The sequence below is a fragment of the Pseudorca crassidens genome, chromosome 2, assembly GCF_039906515.1.
Source record: "Pseudorca crassidens isolate mPseCra1 chromosome 2, mPseCra1.hap1, whole genome shotgun sequence".
NCBI lineage: Eukaryota > Metazoa > Chordata > Mammalia > Artiodactyla > Delphinidae > Pseudorca > Pseudorca crassidens.
Window position 1 is genome coordinate 50,837,805 of NC_090297.1, and position 20,521 is coordinate 50,858,325.

Genomic DNA, 20,521 nt, shown 5'->3' on the forward strand with positions numbered 1-20,521 from the left:
AAATTGAAACTGATTCACCAGTGTGGGAGTGGAGCTGGCAGCCTGTGCAAAGGTGTGAGGCCTAGGGCACTTGGAAAAAGAGTGGAGTTACTGCGACTGTCTTCAACACTTGACAGATAGATTTGGGTGCATCTAAAATGATCTCCAAGAAGCACTATTCAACAATAGTCAAAAGGTAGGAACATCCAAATGTTCATCAGCTGATGAATGGGTAAACAAAATGTGGACTATCTATACAATGGAGCATTATTCAGCCATATAAAGGAATGAAGTACTAATTCATGGTATATTGTGGGTTAATGTGGAAAACATGATGCTAAATGAAAGATGTCAGCTATTAAATACCACAAATTGTATGATTCTATTTTTTTTATTAAATTTTTTTTGAGTATAGTTGCTTTACAATGTTATTTTAGTTTCTGCTGTACACTAAAGTGAATCAGTTATATATATATATACTCTTTTTTAGATTCCCTTCCCATTTAGTTCACCACAGAGCACTGAGTAGAGTTCTCTGAGTTTATAGTAGGTTCTCATTTGTTATATATTTTACAAATAGTATCAATAGTGTATATATGTAAATCCAAATCTCCCAATTCCTCCCACCCTCACCCCCTTTCCCCCTTGGTATCCCTATATTCATGCTGTACGTCTGTGTCTCTATTTCTGCTTTGCAAATAAGATCATCTATACCATTTTCTAGATTCCACATATGCATGTTAATATATATTTGTTTCTCTGTTTCTGACATACTTCACTCTATGACAGTCTCTAGGTCCATCCAGGTCTCTACAAATGACCCAATTTCATTCCTTTATATGACTGAGTAATATACCATTGTATATATGTACCACATCTTCTTTATCCATTCCTCTGTTGATGGACATTTAGGTTGCTTCCATGTTCTGTCTATTGTAAATAGTGCTGCAATAAACATTGGGGTGCATGTGTCTTTTTGAACTATGGTTTTCTCTGGGTATATGCCCAGTAGTGGGATTGCTGGGTCATATGGTACTTCTATTTTTAGTTTTTTAGGGAAACTCCATACTGTTTTCCATAAGGGCTGTATCAATTTACACTTCTACCAACAGTGCAAGAGGGTCTCCATTTCTCCACACCCTCTCCAGCACTTCTTGTTTGTAGATTTCTTCTTTTGTGTAGATTATGCCTATTGTATTTTATTTTTAACAATTCTTTTAACATCTTTATTGGAGTATAATTGCCTTACAATGGTGTGTTAGTTTCTGCTTTATAACACAGTGAATCTATACATTAAAGTATATCCCCATATCTCCTCCCTCTTGCATCTCCCTCCCACTTTCCCTATGCCACCCCTCTAGGTGGTCACAAAGCACCGAGCTGACCTCTCTGTGGTATGTGGCTGCTTCCCATTAGCTATCTATTTTACATTTGGCAGTGTATATATGTCTTTGCTACTCTCTCACTTCATCCCAGCTTACCCTTTCCCCTCCCTATGTCCCCAAGTCCATTCTCTATGTCTGTATCTTTATTCCTGTCCTGCCCCTAGGTTCTTCAGAACCTTTTTTTTGTTTTTAAGATTCCATATATATGTGTTAGCATATGGTATTTGTTTTTCTCATTCTGAATTACTTCTGTATGTCAGACTCTACGTCCATCCACCTCACTACAAATAACTCAGTTTTGTTTCTTTTTATGGCTGAGTAGTATTCCATTGTATATATGGGCCACATCTTCTTTATCTGTTCATCTGTCAGTGGACATTTAGGTTTCTTCAACGTCCTGGCTATTGTAAATAGAGCAATTAACATCATGGTACATGACACTTTTTGAATTATGGTTTTGTCAGGTTATATGCCCAGTAGTGGGATTGCTGGGTCATATGGTTGTTCTATTTGTAGTTGTTTTTTTGTTTTTGTTTTTGTTTTGTGGTACGCGGGTCTCTCACTGTTGTAGCCTCTCCCATTGCGCAGCACAGGCTCCGCACGCGCAGGCTCAGCGGCCATGGCTCACAGACCCAGCCGCTCCATGGCATGTGGGATCTTCCTGGACCGGGGCACGAACCCATGTCCCCTGCATTGGCAGGCAGACTCTCAACCACTGTGCCATGAGGAAAGCCTCTATTTGTAGTTTTTTAAGGAACCTCCATACTGTTCTCCATAGTGGTTGTATCAATTTACATTCCCACCAACAGTGCATGAGGGTTCCCTTTTCTCCACTCCCTCTCCAGCATTTATTGTTTGTAGATTTTCTTTTTTTTTTTTTGCGGTACACAGGCCTCTCACTGTTGTGGCCTCTCCTTTTGTGGAGCACAGGCTCCGGACGTGCAGGCTCAGCGGCCATGGCTCACGGCCCCAGCGGCTTGTGGGATCTTCCCAGATCGGGCCACGAACCCATGTCCCCTGCATCGGCAGGTGGACTCTCAACCACTGCACCACCAGGGAAGCCCTGTTTGTAGATTTTTTGATGATGGGTATTCTGATCAGTGTGAGGTGATACTTCATTGTAGTTTTGATTTGCATTACTCTAATGATTAGTGATGTTGAGTATCGTTTCATGTGTTTGTTGGCAATCTGTATATCTTCTTTGGAGAAATATCTATTTAGGTCTTCTGCTATTTTTGGATTGCATTGTTTGCTCTTTTGATATTGAGCTGCATGAGATGCTTGTAAATTTTGGAGATTAAATGGAATATCATTTTCCATCCCCTCACTCTCAGTCGTATGTGTCCCTAGGTCTGAAGTGGGTCTCTTGTAGACAGCATATATACGGGTCTTGTTTTTGTATCTGTTCAGCCAGTCTATGTCTTTTGGTTGGAGCATTTAATCCATTTACATTTAAGGTAATTATTGATATGTATGTTCCTATTACTGTTTTCTTAATTGTTTGGGGTTTATTATTGTGGGTCTTTCTCTTTTCTTGTGTTTCCTGCATAAAGAAGTTCCTTTAGCATTTGTTGTAAAGCTGGTTTGGTGGTGCTGAATTGTCTTTCCTTCTGCTTGTCTATAAAGCTTTTAATTTCTCCGTCAAATCTGAATGAGATCCTTGCCTGGTAGAGTAATCTTGGTTGTAGGTTTTTCTCTTTCATCACTTTAAATATGTCCTGCCACTCCCTTCTGACTTGCAGAGTTTCTGCTGAAAGATCAGCTGTTAACCTTATGGGGATTCCCTTATGTTTTACTTGTTTTTCCCTTGCTGCTTTTAATATTTGTTCTTTGTATTTAATTTTTGATAGTTTGATTAATATGTGTCTTGGCCTGTTTCTCCTTGGATTTATCCTGTATGGGACTCTCTGTGCTTCCTGGACTTGATTAACTATTTCCTTTCCCATATTAGGGAAGTTTTCAGCTACAATCTCTTCAAATATTTTCACAGTCCCTTTCTTTTTCTCTTCTGCTTCTGGGACCCCTATAATTTGAATGTTGATGTGTTTATTGTTATCCCAGAGGTCTCTGAGACTGTCCTCAATTCTTTTCATTCATTTTTTTTTATTCTGCTCTGCAGTAGTTATTTCCACTATTTTATCTTCCTGGTCACCTATCTGTTCTTCTGCCTCAGTTATTCTGCTGTTGATTCCTTGTAGAGAATTTTAAATTTCATTTATTGTGTTGTTCATCATTGTTTGCTCTTTAGTTCTCCTAGATCCTTGTAAACGTTTCTTGTATATTCTCCATTCTATTTCGAGATTTTGGATCATCTTTACTGTCATTATTCTGAATTCTTTTTCAGGTAGACTGCCTATTTCTTCTTCATGTGTTTGGTCAGGTGGGTTTTTACCTTGCTCCTTCATCTGCTGTGTGTTTTTCTGTGTTCTCATTTTGCTTAAGTTACTGTGTTTGGGGATATCCTTTTTGCAGGTTGCAGGTCCATAGTTCCCGTTGTTTTTGTTGTCTGCCCCCAGTGGGTAAGGTTGGTTCAGGGGCTTGTGTAGGCTTTCTGGTGGAGGGGACTGGTGCCTGTGTTCTGGTGGATGAGGCTGGATCTTGTCTTTCTCGTGGGTGGGACTGTGTCTGGTGGTGTGTTTTGGGGTATCTATGACCTTATTATGATTTCATGCAGCCTCTCTGCTACTGGGTTGTGTTGTGTTGTTGTCTTGCTAGTTGTTTGGCATAGGGTGTCCAGCACTGTATGTTGCTGGTCCTTGAGTGGAACTAACTAGGTCTTAGCGTTGAGATGGAGATCTCTGGGAGAGCTTTCGCCATTTGATATTATGTGGAGGTAGGAGGTCTCTGGTGGACTAATGTCATGAACTCCGCTCTCCCACCTCAGAGGCACAGGCCTGGCAGCTGGCTGGAACACCCAGACTCTGTCAGCCACATGGCCAGGCCCATGGGGAGTTTCTTGCCTTTTGGGAAGTCTGAGGTCTCTGCCAGGGTCCAGTGGTGTTCTATAGGAGTTGTTTCATATGTAGATGTATTTCTCATGTGTTTGTCGGGACGAAGGTGATCTCCACGTCTTACTCCTCCACCATCTTGAAGGTCTCTCCCCTGTTTGTATATTTTTTAATGATGGCCATTCTGACTGGTGTGAGGTGATACCTCATTGTTGTTTTGATTTGCATTTCTCCAATAATTAGTGATGTTGAGCATCTTTTCATGTGTTTTTTGGCTATCTGTATGTCTTCTTTGGAGAAATGTCTATTTAGGTCTTCTGTCCAATTTCTGATGTTGTTTGTTTTTTTGATATTGGGCTGCATGAGTTTCTTATACATTTTGCAGATTAATCCTTTGTCAGTTGCTACGTTTGCAAATATTTTCTCCCATTCTGAGGGTTGTCTTTTTGTCTTGTTTATGGTTTCCTTTGCTGTGCAAATGCTTTTAAATTTAATTAGGTCCCATTTGTTTACTTTTGTTGTATTTTCATTACTCTAGGCAGTCAAAAAAGATCCTGCTGTGATTTATGTCAAAGAGTGTTCTGCCTATGTTTTCCTCTAAGAATGTTATAGTATCTGACCTTACATTCAGGTCTTTAATCCATTTTGAGTTTATTTTTGTGTATGGTGTTAGGAACTGTTCTAATTTTATTCTTTTACATATAGCTGTCCAGTTTTCCCATCACCACTTATTGAAGAAACTGTCTTTTCTCCATTATATATTCTTGCCTCCTTTGTCATAGGTTAGGTAACCATATGTGCATGAGTTTTTCTCTGGGCTTTCTGTCCTGTTCCATTGATCTATATTTCTGTTTTTGTGCTGGTACCATACTGTCTTGATTACTGTAGCTTTGTAGTATAGTCTGAAGTCAGGGAGCCTGATTCCTCCAGCTCCGTTTTTCTTTCTCAATATTTCTTTTGCTATTTGGGGTCTTTTGTGTTTCCATACAAATTGTAAAATTTTCTGTTTTAGTTTTGTGAAAAATTGCTTTGGTAATTTGCTAGGGATTTTATTGAATCTGTAGATTGCTTTGGGTAGTATAGTCATTTTCACAATATTGATTCTTCCAGTCCAAGAACATGGTATATTTTTTCATCTGTTTGTGTCGTCTTTCATTCCTTTCATTAGCATCTTATAGTTTTTGGTGTATAGGTCTTTTGCCTCCGTATGTAGGTTTCTTATGTAAAACCTTCAGAATAGGAAAATCTGTAGAGGCAGAGAGGAGGTTATTAGTTGCAAGGAGCTGGGGGAAGGGGGAAATAGGAAGTGACTACTAACAGATATGTGGTTTCCATTTATGATTAAGAAAAATTATGGAACTAGATAGTGGTAATGGTTGTACAACATTGTGAATGTACTTAATGCCGCTGAACTGTACACTTCAAATTGTTGAAATGGTAAGTTTTATGTTATTTATATTTTACCTCAATAAAAATGTAGTAAAGAAATGATATCAAAGGCATATCTGTCTGTAACAACTCTAACTTTCCAGTTTACCAGACTTCTTACACTTCAGTTCACATGCTTGGAAAGCAGGCAATGGATAGCAGAAGTGGGTGGACCATATTTTCTGTCCCTCTCAAACCACTTCCTCTCTCTTGCCCCTTTGAAACTACAAAAAAATTGCATGATTTCCCTCCTTCTCTCTTGAAAAACATGTGTACGGGGAAAAACTGTACCACCTTACAGTTTCACCATAAATAGTGAATGCCAGAGGCAATAATATATCATATAGCAGCTGTTTATGCTTCATATCATCTGTGGGCTCTCAGAAGCCTCTCCCAGTTCTTACTGGTTTTGTTGTTATTGAACTGTGTTCTTTTTCAGAATGTGTGCTTCTAATCATAACTTTAAGGTCAACATCATTTCTGACTGGTAGCATAAAAGTTTAACAAGTATGACTAAACCATGCCTGGCTTCCTAGTTTTATTTTCTAGTATGTATCAGAAAGCATACTAGCAGGAGATCAAATGCTCAGGGTGAGCTTCATGGTAGATGTTGTAGAGGTAAAGACCCTACATCTTCTTCCAAGAAGCTAGAACAGGAGCAGGCAAAAATATTAACCCTTTAGTGAATGGACAGTGATATCTCATTGATTCATAGGTTCTAGGGCACCTTCTTATGCACTAGCATGGGGCTATAGAGAAAGCACAGGCTTTGGAGTCAGACAGCTGTTTTAAAATCCCAGGTCATCCATTCAGCTAACTGTTGGATAATGGACAAACAACTAAATTTCACTGAGCTACAATTTTCTCATCCATTAAATGGGATGGTTGTTAAAAGAAGTAAGAAGTATATATCAAAAGCAGCTAGCACAACATAATATCTCATAGGAAACACTCAATAAATGGAATATTGATTACTCAATAAAAATATTAATATTGGCCAGTCCAATAACCAGAAACTGCTTTTCAGGGAAGAAAGTAAGCAATTGTTTGAAGTGGTGATTCACTAATGTAGAGAAGACAAAGACCAGCTTTAGCCAAACTCAATTTCCTTAATAGATATAGGCCTATTCTGATTGTCTTGTGTGAGTTTTGGAAAATTGTGTCTTTCAAATGACTGGTCTATTTCATCTCGGTTATCACATTTGTGGTCATCGAATTGTCCATAGTATTACTCCTTAACCTTTTAATGTCCATAGGATATGTAGTAGTGTCCCCTCTTTCAGGATGGAATGTTCATTTACAGATTGAAGAAGATTAAGAGAGAATGAATATTTGGAGGGAAGATCATCAAATCCCCAGTTTTGGGCTGGTTAAATCAGAGATACGTATAAAACATCTAAATGGAGAAGGTGAGTAGCAGTTGAATACACAAGTTACAGTTTAGTATATCCTGTCAGCCTTTCAGTTTGAAGAAGAGGGAGGGATGAACTGTATCAAATACTGCTGGTGGAGCAACTAAAATATGGAGAAGTTTAATCTTTCAATTGAGCAGTCTTGGAATTTGCTGACAAGAACAGTTTCAATGGAGTTGTGGCTCAAAAACTTGATTAGGATGGATTCAAGACAAAGTGAGAGGAGAGGAATGGAGAGTGAGGAAAGTAAACTCTTCAGAGGAGTGAATTAGTTTGAATCCTCTGAGAAGCAGATTCCCAGATGAAATTAAATGTGCAAGGATTTTATTAGGAAACATACCTGTGTTAGAGAAAGTGGGGAGAGAGCTTAAAAAGATTGGGATAGTCCTTCAACTGCTTGTAAGTCTGACCTTCATGAGGGGGAAAGGGACTGAAGGTTGGATGGACACGTCATAGACTACCACGTGACTAAAGGACATTTCCATAAGGCTATCAGAGAGTTGTAGCCAAAGGCATCAGAGGAGTCTTATTTAGTGGACTCAACGTACCTGCTTTAGTGTTCCTGCTATACTTGGCCACTGACTAAGTCGCTTGTGCGAAACATGGCCTTGGTGCAAGTGTAGAGGTAGATTTTAGAGCATAGCAATTGGGTTCTTGGTCAGTTACACTCCCTGTAGTTGGAGGTCACCAGATGGATTCTCACAGCCACCGTAAGGATTTTTTTCTGTAAAAGGGGAGAGGGAAGTACATGGAGGAAAATATGTTCTCTTTATAAGATGGGAAAATTTCCATGTCTGTGTGATTATGAAAATTTGTGACATAGGAAATAAGGTGGAGAAGTGCAGGAGCTATTCTTGAGTGGGTGACAGAAAGTGGGACTTGGTGTAAAAGTGGAGGGGTTGAAGTCCATAGGGTACATGAAGAGTTTATGCGTCATAAGAAAAGCTAAAGAAGAAACAGGTGAATATATTTTCTGTGTGAGCTTGTTAAAGTTATCTTCTGATTGCTTCTTTCTTCTGAGAGAAATAGTAAGCAAGGTCTAAGCTGAGAGGAAGTATGGGAGTAGGGGTCGTGGTTTGGGGAAAGAGAAAAAGGTGTAGAGTAGTTACATAAGAGAGTAGGAGGATGAGTGAAATTAGCATGAATACCAAGCAGTCTTAAAGTTCTGCTTGAGTTTAATGGTCATGAATGTAAGATGAGACCAATCAGCAGGGTTTTGATTTTTCTCTGATCAGTTCTGCTGTGAGGATGTTGGAGAGTAGGTAGAGAATTTTATTTAACGGGTTGGCATTAAAAGTAAATTTTAAAATTTCCAATTTTATATTGTGTTTAATTATATTTTTGTGAGTAACTTTTCACTGCATTAGTTACATTATGGTCAGAGAGGATGGTCTGTATGATGACAATTCTTTGAAATCGGTTGAGATTGCATTATGGCCTAGGACAGTTTTTCATAAAGAGTCTGCATGTGTTTAAATAGGATGTGTGTTCTCTGACATTGATTCAAGACTGATATAGATAGATAGATATTCATTAAATCAAACATGTTAGTTGTGTTGTTCAAATTTTCTAGCTCTTTACTGACCTTTGTGCTTAATTTTTCACAGATAATTGTGTTATAATATTCTAATAGGTCATAGGTTTATCTATTTCTATCTGAAGTTTCACTTTCATTCTTTTGCATTACATTATGTTGAGGTTATCTTAAGTCCATATAGATTTAGAATCATTAAAATTACCAGGAATTTAAAACTTACTATTTTGTAATAACCTTTTCTATTTTAAAAAATGCTTTGGACTTTCACATCAGTTTGATTTAATTTTGACATAACTGATATAAATTTCTTTTGGATAGTATTTCCTAAGAAATCTCATTTAATCTTCACAAAAGTCCCTGAAGTGGAACTTAGCGTTCTCTCTTCTGCAGCAGGAAAACTGTAGCCCAAAGGGCAAAAGCATCTGTCTCAGTGCTAGTAAGCAACAGACCTGGGAGTTGACGTCAGCATTTCCTACTTCTCATGTTACCCTCACTTCAGCACACTGCCTCTGAGGAATTAAGTGGTGAAGTAGAGTGAAGGATAAGGTGCTATAGGGACAGAGCTGAGCACCTGGCAATAGATTAATTCTTCCTGGGAAGAATCTTCCAAGGAAGCATCAGACAGCAGGTGATATTGGAGAACAGCCTTGAATAATTAATACAAGTTCTCCAGGTGAAGAAGGAAGGAAAAAGCATTCTAGGCTAAGAAGACATGAGGTATATAATGTAGGTAAGTTTTTGTTCCTTAAAGGAATTAATCTAAACTTTCTATTTCATCTCCAGGCATAAAATAGGTGCTTAGTAAGGGTTTATTGGCTTAATTTTATTTAGTCATTCTCTTTGTTCCATGTAGCAGACATGCTATTTGCCTCTCTAATATTGTCCTACCCTTTCTTCTTAGTAAGATAACCCTAGTTACTATGGAGGCAGCAGTGTGCCCAGATAAAAGACTATGTATGGTTCCCAGTCTCCCTTACAGCTTGAGATATAAACAGAATCTGTTGCGAGGACCTATGGGAAAGTCCCATAAGTGATGGAGAGACAGCTGATCTGTCCCTTTTGCCCTTTACTCTATGTTCTGATTCCTGATTAGAATCATAAATTTATAGTCATAGGTCCAGTGGCTATCTGAGACCATAGGTCAGCTGTGAGGATGGAAACTACATGGTAGTGACAATAAAATTGAAAGGCAGAAGGAGCTTGGGTCTCTGATGACAATGTGAACTCACCATACCAATCCTGAATGTCTATTGTAAAACATATTTTATGTGAAAAATAATGTTTTCTTGTTTATGCCACTATTATTTCTATTCTCTGCTATGAGCAGCCAAATACAATTCTCAACTAATATATTCCAAATTCAGCATCCTTTTCAGGAATGTAGGTGACTGGCGCATTTAAAAATAATTGTGGCTAGAAATTACTATTTGGAAAATGCACAGAAATACCGAGAGAATTTCCCAGCTGGACCCCATTCCCAAGGAGGATCTCAAAGACAGTTTTATGCCAACTGTATAACCTGGAGGAATTCCAGAATCCCTTCAGGAAGAGAAGGTGGCTGTGGCTGCTGATACTGCTATACTTTAGTGGAAACTGAAAGGCTGGAATGATGACCTTTCAAGAAGAACAAATGTTATTAAATAATGGAGTTTTTCCCACCTCCTACAACAGTCAGTAGCAAAAGTATGAAAAGGGAATCCTATTCTTCTATTAATAATTCCTCAGTCAGTCTCGTGCTGAGGAAGCAGAAAGCAACTGTAAAATTAGCAGTTTTGCCTGCAAATTAGCCTCTTGCGAAGCCATAAAAAGAGAAAGGGAATTAAGGAAAATTCTATTAATGGAGTCAAGGATGGAAAACCAAGAGTGATAGGGCATAAATACCCAGACAACTGATACGTATTTTTAGGAAGATATTACCCAGGTTTTAAATAGCTGCTTATAGCTGTGTATGAAGAACGTGTTAATTGATAGCCCTTGGATCAGTGTCCTTTCTTAATGGCGCCTTGGAGCAAATCTCTCAGAACTTGAAGAGCACAAGGTTTAGGTTGATATTAATAAAAACCACTCTGTCCACCTCTAGCTGAGATATTACTACTCCACTTTAGAATGGCAATGCAGTAATTGGAAAGAGGTTTAACTTCAGAGGCAGACAAAGTTAGGTTTGACTCTGGCTCTGCTCCTTCACTAGCCTGGGGAAAGTCTTTCATCATTCTGTGCCTCTACTTTATCTTCTATCAAAGCAGGTGGTGATTGTGCTTCATTGTGTTAAGAGCATTAAATTAAGTACCATGCAAAGAATTTGGTCCCTAGTAGGTTGTTAGAAAATGTTAGCCCCTTTCTACTTTCCCTTCCTCATTAGAGGGCCAGGGACATCAAACCTTCTTGCAAACCTATACAAAGCAGTTAAATTTAGTTCTGGGTAATTCTCCCCATAAGACGATCAGTCCCTACAGAGGAGCTGAACACGTTTTTATAATTTATGACTGGTCTCAGGCAACAGGCTCCCATGTGCAATTTTATGAAAATAATAAATCAATATCCAATAATGGGGGATAATCTCAAGAAGGAAACTGAGACTCCTTTAACACTAAAAAGGCAGGAGGCTCCATTTCCAACAAGGAACATAGGCCAGAGACTTTTGAAATTTGTGCAATTTTTTAAAAAATTTGCTTTTTGTTTGTTTATTTTTGACATCTTTATTGCAGTATAATTGCTTTACAATGGTATGTTAGTTTCTGCTTTATAACAAAGTGAATCAGCTATATGTATACATATATCCCCATATCTCCTCCCTCTTGTGTTTCCCTCCCACCCTCCCTATCCCACCCGTCTAGGTGGTCACAAAGCACCAATCTGATCTCCCTGTGCTATGTGGCTGCTTCCCACTAGCTATCGATTTTACATTTGGTAGTGTATATATGTCCCTGCCACTCTCTCACTTCGTCCCAGCTTACCCTTCCCACTCCCCTCTCTCACTTCGTCCCAGCTTACCCTTCCCACTCCCCGTGTCCTCAAGTCCATTCTCTACATCTGTGTCTTTATTCCTGTCCTGCCCCTATGTTCTTCAGAACCTTTTTTTTTTTTTTTTTAGATTCCATGTATATGTGTTAGCATACGGTATTTGTTTTTCTCCTTCTGACTTACTTCACTCTGTATGACAGACTCTATGTCCATCCACCTCACTACAAATAACTCAATCATTTGTAGGTTTGGTGGTTTCCACAGTCTTAGGCATCTAATACTTAAATTCTAAGAGCAGGAAAGGAGTTTGGGGCTCTGTTGGAGGGCTTGGGTGAGTCTTAGTCACTCCTGCTTTCTTAGTTCAAGACAGTATTTCACACCTGAAACACATTTTCACTCCTAGGTCTGAAAAATGGCAAGATATAGACAAAGCAGTTAAATCCACAGTGCACATGGAGGGCGAACACTCTTTGAAAGTGGATAAATCATTGAGAAAGACCTTAACAGCACTTTAAAAAAGTCTTTTTCTGGGCTTCCCTGGTGGTGCAGCGGTTAGGAATCTGCCTGCCAATGCAAGGGACACGGGTTCGATCCCTGGTCCAGGAAGATCCCACATGCTGCCAAGCAACTAAGCCCGTGCGCCACAACTACTGAGCCTGTGCTCTAGAGCCCATGAGGCACAACTACTGAGCCCACGTGCCACAACTACTGAAGCCCGCGTGCCTAGAACCCGTGCTCCACAACAAGAGAAGCCACCTCAGTGAGAAGCCTGTGCACCGCAACAAAGAGTAGCCCCCACTCACCACAGCTAGAGAAAGCCTGCGTGCAGCAACGAAGACCCAATGCAGCCAAAAATAAATGAGTAAATAAATTTAATTTAAAAAATATTTTTCTAATTGGTGGCTGTAGCTTATAAGACTGGGCCAATTTAGAAAAATCTAACTGTCCTGGTAATACTCATCAGAGTCACCTCCAAATGTTGTAATGTAATGCCAGAATCATTCCCCTCCAAGCTCTTCATATCTTAAGATTATAGAATCTGGCTTACGTGGGACTCTTAAAAATAAGTAATAATTTAAATTCCTCAACAACATCACCACTGAGTAGTCTTCCTACTTGTGTTTGAGCACCTCCAGCAACAGAGAGGAACATTCTTTTGAGAGAATCTCTAACATGCTGGGCAATACTTTGCACAGAGGATATGTATTCAATTCCTAGGGTTGCCATCACAGAACACCACAAACGAGGTGGCTTAAAACTATTGAAGTTTATTGTGTCACAGTTCTGAAGGCCAGAAGTTTGAAATCAAGTCAGGGCCATGCTCCCTCTGAAACCTGTAGGGGAGAATTCTTCCCTGTTCCTAACTTCTTACTTCTGCATTGCTACAACCCTACAAGCACCCTTTGTATATGTAATGTTCCATACATATATTTGTGTTCCATGCATATGGTTGTGTTGACTTTGTCCTTGGCAGAATTTTCCACTCTAAGTAAAACAAGTCTCCTTAAAAAAAAAAAAAAAAAAAAGGAGGACCGAGTTGCAGCTGAAGATCCTGGCAGCAGGGCCACATTCATGAACATGAGCTGAATTCCTTCCAAGACTGGTCAGCAGTGGAGAGAGACTGTGAAAGGAAGTATAGAAAACTCCAGCAGCTGGAAGAGCAGACCAGGAGGCTGAGAAAGGACATGAAGAAGAGTCCCAGTGCTGACCTGGTCATCAAATCTGCTGTGAAGATGTCCTTAGACTTACTCTCTAATCCCCTCTGCCAGCAAGACCAGGACTTACTGAACATGGTGACCACCCTGGACATGGCCATGAAGTGGATGGATACCTTCAACCAGGAAAAAGTGAACCAGATCTGAAAGACCATTACTGAACCCTGAAAAAGTTTGGCAGTGTCTTCCAGAACCTCAGCATGGTGGTGAGAAGGTGGTAGGAAGCAGCCTTCCTATATACTAGGACTATAGGTGATTGCAGGCCAAGGTGGAGAAGTATGAGGAAAAGGAGAAGGCAGGGCTGGTGCTGCCCAGAAGACCTTTGGCCTGTATGGGATGACCTTGAAGCCAAGAACAAACAGCTCCTGGATGAGCTGCTGAGGTTCTACAACAGCCAACTCCACTCCTTCCATCTCAGCTTTGAGTCCCTGATCCAAGAGCAGGTCAGGAGACACATAAGATCTTTGGAGACTTGACCCAACATCTTGACCAGCCTGGACACCTGGATGAGGTCTGGGCAGCAGGAGACTCCAGGAGAATGAGACCAAACTGAGGGAGTCCAGAACCTCTCTATTGTGTCTGATGACTAAATCCCTCTTCCCTTCAGAAGATTCCTAGGACACCAGTCAGCCTCTTGAGCCTTTGACCTTTTCAAGTTCAGGTTCAGACGTCAGCCTAGCAGAAGGCCCTCCCTTAGGAGAAGTATGGTACCTGGCAGGTTGGAGACAGAGGCGGCTCCCACCCTGCCTCACCAGCCCTTTGGAATGAGCTTGGCACCAGGAACCCCAAGCAGGCTGCTGTCTCCCCACCCAATAGCAAGAGCCAGGAGACACAGGTAAGCAGTGTAGAAAACCCCAGGGACTTTCTTATTTCCAAACTGTTCAAAGTATATCCTGGCCTAGAGCCAGAGCAAGCTTCCAGACTTCAAAGGGCATGGGCTTTCTCAGCTTACTTGAGGTCCTAGTCTTGCCTGAGTGGTTGAGATCACATTTACCTCCAAAAGAACTATCCTGGGAGTCCACGCATCCTTGTTTCCTTTCCACTTCAAAGACTCTCCCCTGTCCCGGAAGAGGCCCTTCCCTCCAAGAATGTGTGTGGCTGCGAATTCAGCCTTCCCTCTGAGAGCTGTGGTCCTGCAGCTTTAACAAGCCCCTCACTCCAACCTCCCAGCATGGCAAAGCCTGGTTTAGCCCACTTCTATGCCTTAGGTCAAGTGCAAGGAAGTGCTCCAAGTCTTGTAAGTTCCCTAGGTAACCAGGATTCAACTCATGCAAGTATCCTACCAAACAAAATGTCACAGATGGAGTCACAGCCTCAAAGCAAGGACAGTGGATTTGTGCTGGCAGTTGGGCTGGGTCAGAAAGCGAAAGCTATGTCCTGAGGCGATTCTTCAGGGAAAGGCACTAGGAACAGGCAGTCCCATGGACATCTGGGATGAATTCTAGACACCTTGCAGCTGCCAGGAGGAACAACTGCCTGAGGGTGTTCAACAGAAGATGCGTTTGGGTTTGTGCAGCCTTGGACATTGGTAGACATCGAACTGAGGCCCCAGAGTTCCCTGCCAGAAGCCTGTGTCTCTCTGCTCTGGGTGTTGCCTCATGTGTTCAGTTGACTGAAGACAACAAAGGTGGGGTTCAGGTCAGAGAGTCAAACCACACCTTTGCAGCAATCAGCCCCAAGTGGTCAGGACTAAACTGACAGCTTGCCATTTTTGCCCACACCCATCCTCTTAGGACCAATAAGGGGAAGCCAAATATGCTCTCCCTCAGCAGTTACGTAGGATGCCCGTCTTCTAGTCAGCCCACCTCCAGCTTCCCCACTCCCTCAACCTTCCATCAGCCCGCACCTTCCCCTTTTGCCACCATAAAGCTTTCCAACTCCTCTTTCTGCCTTGGATTTGGGTCTGTGCCAAATTCAAGCTATAGTAGTGGCTGCCTCCCTTGCTGACAATAAGCAGTGCTTATTGGGGGTCTTTGTTTACCTCTACAGAGATTGTTAATTTGAGGAGCAAAAAAACAATCAGAATAACATGCGCTCCCCACCCCCAAATATCTAGGCAGGTTTTCGTTATACTTTGCTTATTGATGGGCTAGTTCCATTTATGAAGGTTTTTTAAAAAACATCTTAATTGGAGTATAATTGCTTTACCATGTTGTATTAGTTTCTGCTGTATAACAAAGTGAATAAGCTATATGTATACATATATCCCCATATCCCCTCCCTCGTGCACCTCCCTCCCTGCCCCCCTATAATTTATGAGGTTTTATACATCAAAAAGCTTTGAATTTGACCAGGATGTTGATTAATTCATCTCTGAAAAAGTAAGTGGCATTTAATTTAGGTAGTATATTTTATAGCATTAAACAGCTTATGCATTAGGTAGCTTCTCAAGATGTTATTCTATGCACAGTGGCATTTAGCAGATTGAACAGAGTGCCATCATCTCATCCAGAAACACAGACGAGTCTCATTTGAGAGCTGTATGCTAAATAACCGATACTTGGTGACAAAAGTACTCCTAACCTGAGTTTCCTACCACCAATACGGACTTCTTACTCTGAGGGCCTGTCTTTCCGGCCACATTTTATAATGCCAATGAAGACATGCCAGAGATTACCTAGTGTGTAATAACTTGACATTCGAGCACCAGGTCTGTCCAATGGTGGTGGCGGGCACTATTATTATATCCAGGTAAATAAGGGTCCGTTTTTAAAAATGCCAATTCAAGATACACATCAAGGGTACAGGATACTCAGAAATGAGTTTTGAGCAGTGTTGGTATCCTGAAGGCTTCCAAGCTTCAGTTGTTTGCCAGCCATTCTTGGCATTCCTTGGACTCCACTCCAGTCTCTGCCTCCATCATGAAATGGACATATTCCTCCTGTGCAAATCTCCCCTCTTATAAGGACACCAGTCATATTGGATTAAGGGCCCACCCTACTGCAGTATGACCTTATCTTAACTAATCACATCTGCAATGACTCTATTTCCAATTAAGTTCACATTCTGTACTAGGGGTTAGGACTTTGAAGTTCAGCCAAACCCACTTAGTTACCAAGTGACCTTAGCCAAGTTACCTAAGCCACAGTTTCATCTTCTAAAACATGGGACTAAACTTTGAGAAAATTAAATAAATTAATGGCTGGAGAGTGTATATCAAGATGATTAGCACAAGGTGGGCACTAAAGAAATGCTATTTTTTCCTTTCCCAATACCAAGACGTTATTGTCTGATCAGTTTATTTATTTATATATTTATTCTTTCAGCAAAGATTTTTTGAGCACCTAATATACGCCAAGTACTAAGGTATCATTCATATAACAGAAAAAGACAAACACAATCCTTTTCCTTACGGAGGTTACCATCCAACTCTATCCTGGATTTTAACTGAAGAGTTTATTTAGCAAAATGCCCAAAGACCTTCAAGATAAGAAGAATGTTCATTAGCCCACAGCCTGACTATTGAAGAGTAATAAAAGGAAAAAGAACTAACATTTATTGAGTGTTTATCATGAAGTAGATGCTGTGCTAGATGAGTTATATAATATCTCATTGAATCCCCTCAAAATCTGGGGACATATGTTCAATTAAGTAAACTGGGATTCAGAGAAGTGAAGAAAGCTGCCTATGAGCTCTCAGCTAGTAATTACTAGAGCTTCTTTCCCCTCTGCTACACCTAGGAGTCTATGCGCTGTTGGTCAGGCATTTAGTCATCAAATTGAAGACATAGGATGTAGAGATGCATGAAGAAGAACAGTGGCCCAGTCCTCCTTTGTGAAATCCTTGACTCTATGCATTGGGTGGCATTTTATCTTGAAGCAAACTTCCAGGCCATTTTTCCACCCAGTTATGACTTTACTTTCTATACACATATGAGAGCAATTGAAGCAAAGCTGAAATTGTGCCAAATTCTGCTTACTTTATGCTGAATGGGTTTTGGGAGATCCACTAGCACCCTCTAACCATGGTCTCTTGAAATCAGAATGGTAGGGGATGCAATCAGTGGCCACATATGTAGACTCATTACAAGATTTTGACCCCTTTAATTCTGTGATCTAAGAAACCAGACCCCTATGCGTTAGCTGAAAGGGAGTCCTTTACAGTCTTCCTTATTGATTGCCAGAGTTTTCCCAAGGCCCTGTATAACTACCCAAGGATTCATAAACACTAGTGCCAGGTAACAAGCCCTCCATATGGTTTGTCTTTTCAGAGAAATCCTAGGAGATTAGCAGCTTGGAAGACCAAGATAGTTGTGGAGTTGATGTCTGTTTCTATGTTCTTTTCCTTCATTTTATTGTCTGTGTGGATCATATATTCTGTTGGACACCAGCAGGAATCCTAAAAGCCTTTCAGAATAATATATTTCTTCTTGTTTTTTGGAATAACCTACTTCAAAACTCTTACAGACATCTTATCCTGAATTTGTTGAGGTTTAATATGTAAGTTACACTTGGTTCATTTGTCCACATATAGTTGTGAATCAAAGTCTATTCAATATTGAAAAAGTTGTCTTGTTACTGTCATTTCTGTCAATGAGGATATGCTTTCAGATCAAAGTAGCAGGAAACTTTTAGAGCAGTGGTTCTCAACCAAGGGCAATTTTGCCAGCCCCCGACCCGGGGGACATTTGTCTGCAGATATTTTTGGTTATCATAACTGGTATGTGTGTCGGGGTGCTATTGGCATCTATTTGGTAGAGGCAAATGATGCTGCTAAACATCCTACAATCACAGGATACTCTCCCAGAAGAAAGAATTATCTGTTCCGAATATCAATAGTACTAAGATGGAGAAACCCCAACCTAGAGAAATATTTTTCTCCTATAACCTTTAGGCATCACCTTGGAAACTGTATGAACCTGTGTTCCAGGCTCAGATCAACTACTTATTAATTATTTTAACATGGTCAAACAGCTTAATGCTTTTGGACGTGGGCTTCACTACCTGTATGTAAAATGAGGGAAGTGATTTTGGGGAAAGAAATTGGAACATCTTGAGCCACTAGTTACATTTTGTGGTCAAAGGAAAAAGGGGAAAAATGTTTAGTATTCAAAGATGTTTTTTGAAGACTGATTTATAATAATGAATATTATAAGAAAGTTTTTTTAAATAAATGATAGTTTATCTATTTCATAGAATATTATGAGGATCTTATAAAAAATAGTTCTTATACATGGAAAATGCCTTTATTCTAATGTTAAGAAAGAGAGTAATGGGATTCTAATTTGTATGTAAAGTAGGCCAGAGGGGAATTGGTTACTTTGTTTTCTGAGCTGCCTCTATCCAAATTTCTTACTGTTGCACTCATCACAGTGCCCAACACTCACTTGTTTATGTCTATGTCTTTATGACCAGACTGTATACACCATGTCGATGATGGTGGGGTTTTAGTCACCTCTGTATCCCCACTGTCTTGCATATAACTAACTGCATTGTCCCTCAAGAGATAGGTTAGTGCTACCTGCTTTGGTTTCCTCATCTGAAAAACGCAGGCAAAATTGTGCATTTGTTGAGAGCAATAAATGAAGCAATGTTTGTAAGTGTCATAACACTCTGTATCTGACACATAATAACCATTCAGTAAACTTAGTTATTGTTATTACTTGCATCCCAGCTCTGTCCATAACAAGAGGTGTAAACTTGGAAAGTAATTCAGGTCTTTTCTTTTTTTTTCTCCTTTCCTTTCCTTTTTCCTTTCCTTTCCTTTCCTTTCCTTTCCTTTCCTCTTTTCTGTTGTCCCCTCTATAAATGAAGACTTGTACTAGACTATCTAAATACTTCCCAGATTCTAGACTCTTATATCCTTTGATTCTAAGGATTAAAGGCTTTAGGAGCCTTGTTGGAGACTGTGCAGACTCTTAGAGTTGAAAATGGCTCCATCGACTGTGGTCTAATGAGGCTTTGAGGCTTTGGACAGTCATCAGGAGGGAGAGTGTAGTGGGTGGGCAGGAGATGACATGGTGTCGGGGAAAGAGCACTGGGTTAGGCATCAGAGAACTGGGACCTAACTAACGTGTTGTGTGGTTGCACATATTATTCCTCCATGGCAGCTTCCAGCTTCCTCTCTAGTAATAACAGAAAGAAATAGCTAGCAAGTTCAAGGGCTCTCCCAGCTCCTACCTGGTATGATTTTGGCCTCTTCATGTCCTGTCGGGCACGCTACACTGAATTTACTCTTCTATGCAGTGGTTGTTCCCCTACCCACCATGTGGCTGCCCTCCTCCCTCAATCTTTCTGTGACTCTAGGTTTTGAAGACAACTTGTGTTGTCTTCCCATTTAGATGCTACTTTATTAAGGACTCTTGTTTGCTGTCTAGAAGTCCCAGAAGTAATGCAAGGTATTTGTCTGAGTGTCTTAGGGTTCTTTTTGCATCAGAATGACATAATGAGGCTCGTGGGACTAACTGAAATTTAGGGGAAAACCATCTAGTACGGTACTGAGAAACCAAAGGCAATGGGAAAGTCCTTCACAGGAACCAGAGAGTTTCTAGAAATGACAGATCAGAAGCCACCTGGAAACAGATTAATAATGATGAATAAATCATTAAATCTTAGATTTATCCAGTCTTGCTCCAGAAAGAACAGCAGATTAAATGAAGGCAAATTTAAACTCAGTATTTGAATCAAACTTGTAACTAACAACGGTAATCTATCAAACAATGGAACTACCTACCTTTCAAGGAAGGGAGCCTCCAGCTGGAGAGTGGACAGTTTTAAAGCTGGAGAAGATTCTTGTTTCTGATGAGAGAAAGAATTTAATAATCTCCAAATTCTTTTCAGCTCTGAAATGGTGGTTCTGTCCATGAACGTGGTAATACTTGTTGAGGACTGATACCGTGGAATGGCCATCATATCAGATGCCAGGCACTACGCTAGAAGACTTTACCTGCTCACAATGACCCTAAAAAGAGGTCCTTAATAATTCCATTTTGCAGATAAGAAATTGTGACTCAGAAAGGGAAACTGAGTGTTTTTCCCAAGCTTATAAGAAGTGCAGTAGGGTCTGACTCTATATCTGGTGAAGAATCCTTAAGAAGTCAGAAATCAGCTGGTTCTCAGTGTTTTGACTGTACCAGTTTGGGCTCGTGAGTTCCTCCATAGGGGAACCAATTAAAGGGCAGATTGTTAGCTGCTTTGCACATAGAAGGGGAGAGGAG

General features: G+C 40.3%; 1 pseudogene; it reads left to right on the forward strand.

The window, feature by feature from the left end:
* The window catches only part of LOC137208892 (bridging integrator 3 pseudogene), a 58,759-nt pseudogene extending 44,804 nt beyond the window's left edge, over positions 1-13,955 (forward strand).
* Positions 13,956-20,521: the final 6,566 nt, after the last annotated feature.